Below are 6,071 nucleotides of genomic sequence, written 5' to 3'. Positions count from 1 at the left end.
CAAAGAATAAACCTCAGTTTTGGACCCAGGTGGTAATGCGGGTCGCCCCAGACCATCAAGAAAATTGCAGATTTTTGGTGTTGCATAATTTGCATGATACCATGGTTCTGGGGTTTCCCTGGTTGCAAATCTATAATCCAGTTCTGGATTGGAAATCTTTGTCTGTGGTGAGTTGGGGTTGTCGGTGTGCCCTTAGTGATGCTCCTGTTTTCTCCACCTCTCCCCAGTCGCATGATGTTCCTGACTATTTGGCTGACTTTTATGATGTATTTAGTGAGAATGAGTCTGCGTCTTTGCCTCCTCATAGGAGTTATGACTGTGCAATTGAGCTGAACCCGGGGTGTAAATTCCCCAAAGGTCGGCTTTTCATTTTATCTGTACCCGAGCACGAGGCTATGCGATCCTATATTAAGGAGGCATTGGAGAAGGGTCATATTAGACCATCCTCTTCACCCTTAGGTGCTGTTTTTTTTTTTCATGGCTAAAAAGGATGGTTCATTAAGGCCTTGTATTGACTATCGTACCTTAAAAAAATTACTGTTAAATATCAGTATCCGTTACCCCTGATTTCTGATCTATTCTACAGAGTTAAAGGTGCTTGCTGGTTTACCAAGCTTGACCTCAGGGGGGCATATAATCTTATTCGCATTAAGCATGGGGATGAATGGAAGACGGCGTTTAATACTCCGGAGGGACATTTTGAGTACCTGTTGATGCCTTTTGGGCTCACTAATGCCCCTTCTGTCTTCCAGTGCTTCACGAACGATATATTCCGAGACTTTGTGGATAAATTTTTGATTATCTATCTGGATAATATTTTGATCTTCTCCAAGAATTGGGACACTCGTGTGGAACATGTTTGGACTGTGTTCCGGATTTTGAGGGAGAATTCCCTGTATGTCAAGGGATCGAAATGCCTTTTTGGGGTACAGAGGATTTCATTTTTGGGATTTATTTTGTCTCCGTCAACTATTGAAATGGACCCGGCCAAGGTACAGGCCATTTATGATTGGGTTCAGCCCACTTCTTTGAAGGCCCTCCAGAAGTTTTTGGGTTTTGCTAATTTTTATCGGAAATTTATAGCTAATTTTTCTGGTATTGCAAAGTCATTGACGGATTTGACTAGGAAGGGTGCTGATGTGCTGAATTGGTCTCCGGAGGCTGTTTCTTCCTTTCAGGAGCTGAAGCGAAGATTCACTTCTGCTCTGGTTTTGCGGCAACCTGATGTCTCACTCCCGTTTCAGGTGGAGGTGGACGCTTCTGAGATTGGTGCAGGAGCGGTGTTGTCCCAAAAAGATCCTGTGACATCTAAAATGAATCCTTGTGCTTTCTTTTCCTGAAAGTTCTCCCCATCCGAACGTAACTATGATGTGGGGAATCGGGAACTGTTGGCCATGAAATGGGCATTTAAGGAGTGGAGACATTGGTTGGAGGGAGCCAAACACCAAGTCGTGGTCCTTACTGACCACAAGAATTTGATTTACCTGGAGTCGGCCAAGCGCTTGAATCCTAGACAGGCTAGGTGGGCATTGTTTTTCACACGTTTTGATTTTGTGGTCTCTTTTCTTCCGGGCACTAAGAATGTCAAGGCAGATGCCCTCTCTAGGAGTTTCCTTGCTGATTCTCCTGTTGTGACTAAGCCTGCTACCATCTTAGGCGAAGGGGTAGTTCTTTCTGCCATCTCGCCCGATTTGAGACGTGCTCTGGAAGAGTTTCAGGAGGACAAACCTGAGCGTTGTCCCAGTGGAAAGTTGTATGTTCCTGACCAGTGGAGGAAGAGAGTGATGTCTGAAGTTCATTGCTCTGCATTCGCTGGTCATCCAGGTATTTTTGGTACTAGAGATCTGGTGAGTCAGTCTTTTTGGTGGCCCGCCTTGTCTCGTGATGTCAGGAATTTTGTGCAGTCCTGTGGGACTTGCTCCCGGTCTAAACCTTGTTCTCGCTCTAGTGGCTTGTTGATGCCTTTGCCGGTGCCCAGGAGGCTATGGACCCATATTTCAATGGATTTTATCTCTGATATGCCTGTCTCTCAGAGAATGACTGTTATTTGGGTGATTTGTGATAGATTCTCTAAGATGGTCCATCTTGTACCACTCCCTAAGTTGCCATCTTCCTCTCAGTTGGTGCCCTTGTTTTTGCAACAGGTGGTTCGCTTGCACTGGATTCCTGAGAACATTGTATCTGACAGAGGAGTTCAGTTTGTGTCTATATTTTGGAGGACTTTCTGTTCCAAGCTGGGAATTCAGTTTTCCTTCTCCTCTGCTTTTCACCCTCAGACCAATGGGCAGACGGAGAGAACAAACCAGACTTTGGAGTCGTATTTGAGATGTTTTATTTCTGCAGATCAGGATGATTGGGTTTCATTTTTGCCCTTGGCCGAATTTGCTTTAAATAATAGGGCTAGTTCTGCCACTTTGATGTCACCTTTTTTTTGTAACTTTGGTTTTCACCCTCGATTTTCTTCAGGGCAGGTGGAGCCTTCTGCCTGCCCAGGTGTTGACACTGTGGTGGAGAGAATGCACCAGATCTGGGACCAAGTAGTGGATAAATTGTCTCTCTCCCAGGAAAAGGCCCAGCGGTTTTCCAACCGGCGTAGGACCGTTGGTCCCCAGTTTAAGGTGGGTGATCTGGTTTGGTTGTCATCAAAAAATATCGCTATGAAGGTGGCTTCTCCTAAGTTTAAGCCTAGATTTATTGGACCTTACAAGATTTTGGAGATTATTAATCCGGTCTCTTTTAGGTTGGCTCTTCCTGTCACATTTAAAATTCATAATGTGTTTCATAAGTCCTTGTTGAAGAGGTTTGTTGAACCAGTAGTTCCTGTGGTGGCACCTCCTGACCCTATATTGGTTGAAGGTAACATGGAATATGAGGTAGAGAAGATTCTGGATTCCCGTCTGGCTAGACGGAGACTCCAGTATTTGGTTAAGTGGAAGGGTTATGGTCAGGAGGATAATTCCTGGGTCTCTGCCTCTGATATTCATGCTGAAAGATTGATGCATGCCTTTCATCGGGCTCACCCGGATCGCCCTGGTGGCATGGATGAGGGTTCGGTGACCCCTCCTCAAGGGGGAGGTACTGTTGTGAGTTCATTTTTCCCTTCACTATTGAGGTCTGATGAACTCCCTCCTTTGGTGAAGGAAGGTAGTGAGGCTGATTATCAGACACCTGGGCAGCTAGACGATGACTGGGTGGCTGGAATTGAGGACTGGATATAAGGCTGCCGACGCCCTTCTTCCTGGCTGGTGATTTTCCTGCTGGATTCTTGGAGACCAGTCTGATTCCTGCATCTCAAAGCTAAGTTTTTCTGCTCTGCTTTGTACTCTTCTGTTTTGTTTTTTGTTTTGCCTTGTTTTTTGGGAGTTCTGCCATCCCCGGCCGGGGGTGAGCTGAATTCCATTTTTGTCTCTGATCTGTTGATCCTCTGCTCTGTCTTCAGAATATACCTGAGTGCTGATCTAGTCTTTTGAAGCCTAGCGACTTCAGGGCCTGTTTTTCCTATCAGTCGGTTGGCTCATTTTGATAGGGTTTTTGCGGATGGCAGACAGCAGCTTTCCTATCCTGTCCTATGTAGTTAGCTTGGGCCCCATCATTTGCTCAACCTATTTTTCTATCTGTGTTAGTGTTTTCATCTTGCTTCACCGTTATTATATGTTGGGGGCTGCCTATTGCTTTGGGGTCTGCTCTGGGGCAGTTTAGTTTTTTCCCCTTTCTGTCTTTAGGCTATCTAGTTCTCCGGCTGTGATCGAGGGGTCTAGGACACCGTAGGAACCCCCCACGGCTACTGCTAGTTGTTGTGGATAGGTCCAGGGGTCTGCAATCCGATAGCTGCCAACCTCTCTGGTTTTTCTGGACTTAGCTGGTATTTTGTTTTTTCCTCCTTCGGTGACTCATCATAACAATATCCCCTCAATAGGTCTGAATGGACAATATTTTGGCCTTTCTCAGGTGACAGAATCCTTATGGATACCAACATGTATGCCCAATGTAGGGCTTTGGTGCAGTCTGCGCAGAACCTAAGAGTATGTGCACACATTGACCAATGCTGTAGATTTGAAACCCACAGCATATCTATTTATGCTGTGGCTTTTTCCATGGATGTTACCTTTTTCAATGTACTGTATTTTTCTGACTATAAGATGCACCGGACCATAAGACGCACCCCAATTTTCAGAAGGAAAATAGGGAAAAAAATAATAATGTGTCAAATGGGGGTCCATCTTACAGTCCGAATTCAGCTTACCTGGGATGGGATCCGGCACAGGTGGAGGAGTGGTCACAGGGGTCATTCAGTGGTCCAGGCTCGTGTGGTGGCGGCTCTGTGCTGGGGCAGGTTGGTTGTGCTGGAGCAGCTGGGCTGTACTGAGGCAGCTGGGCTGGGCTGTGCTGGGGCAGCTGGGCTGTGGCAGCTGGGATGGGGCAGCTGTGCTGGGGAAGCTGGGCTGTGCTGGGGCTGGGGCAGTTGTGCTGTGCTGGGGCTGCTGTGCTGTGCTGGGGCAGCTGGGCTGTGCTGGGGCAGCTGGGCTGGGGCTGGAGTAGCTGGGCTGGGGCAGGTGGGCTTCTGTGGGGTGAGGGTGGCGGCTCTCTGTGCTCCGGTGCAGATCTCGGCAACGAGATCTCGTCCCCTGAGATCTCGGGACGAGATCTGAACCTGCGCATGCGCCGTCCCCGGACCGGCGGCCATCTTCCCGGTGTCCATGTTCCCGGAGGCCACCACAACATGGCGGCGGACAGCAAGGGATGTGCGTGGGCCTCCGGGCTTGGAGGAAATGCCGGCGGAGCCGCCGCCCCTGCACCGGAGCACAGAGAGCCGCTACCCCTGCACCGGAGCACAGCCCGCTGCCACCACCGCAACAGAGCCCCGCGACACCCGCACCAGCCTCAGAGGTTGGTATATTGCGACCATAAGACGCACCCCCCACTTTCCCAAAAAATTTTGCGGGAAAAAAGTGTGTCTTATGGTCCGAAAAATACGGTAATTGAGGCAAATATGCTGCATTTTCCCAACAAAATCTGCAGCTGTCAGTGCATGATGGAACTTGTAGTTTTTTGACACCAGGAGAGCTGCATTGCTCCAATACATAAGCTCCAATTAATAATTTGCGTGTTTTTTTATAAAATAACATCATCTTTGCTTTTGCGCTAATGGATTTTACATCAAATTCATCAAAATGGTGCACAATGCGTGTTGAATTTTAGTCATATCATCCTGTAATTTGTCACGCTTTAGTCTTCAACTTCACCCAAAAAAATTATGGTAAGTAGAAAAAATATGCAAGAGGGGTGGTGAAGTATATTTGTGCCCAAAAATTTGCAACTGAATAAAAAGTTGTAAATCATGAATTAGGCTAATAAATATCTGGATTTTGGCTAACGACACCCATATTGAAAAAAAATGGCTTTAAACAGATCTAGATATAAACAGGCAAAAAAAGGAGAAAATTACTAAGGGTATGTGTGCACGTTGCGGATTTGTCTTTGTAAAATTCTGTGCGGATTCTGCCTCTCTTGGCAGAAAATGCAGTTGAAAATTCGAGTATATTTGATGCGTTTTTGATGCAGATTTGATGCGAATTTTCATGCGGTTTTCTCTGTGGATTTGTCTGCAGATTTGTAAGTTAAATAAAGATATATTATTTACCGAAAAAAAAATTGTGATGTAATTTCCTTGTCCAACCTTTTCTTTTACATTCTCCATTAAAAACCATAATTTCATTACATACCATGTTCAAATATAATGTTTACACACAAAAACAAATATAGGTGAATATAATATACATATATATATATATATGTATATATATGTGTGTGTGTCAGCCAGATACCATGTTCAAATATAATGTTTACACACAAAACAAATATAAGTGAATATTATATATATATATATACTCTATATACAGTATATGTATGTGTCAGCCAGATACCCTCATTAATAAAATGGTACATAAAGAGCTAAATAAAAAACACACACATAAGAAATTAGAGTGAAACGCAATATCTGTTTATTTTTCAAAAAAAATTGTTTTAAATTGCGTGGGCTCCTGCATAATTTTCATAACAAGCAGAGGGAA

This window comes from Dendrobates tinctorius, unplaced genomic scaffold, assembly GCF_039654945.1.
Source record: "Dendrobates tinctorius isolate UK_male_01 unplaced genomic scaffold, ASM3965494v1 ptg000147l, whole genome shotgun sequence".
Lineage (NCBI taxonomy): Eukaryota > Metazoa > Chordata > Amphibia > Anura > Dendrobatidae > Dendrobates > Dendrobates tinctorius.
The sequence above is the reverse complement of the archived record's forward strand: the minus strand, read 5'-3'. Positions refer to the sequence as shown.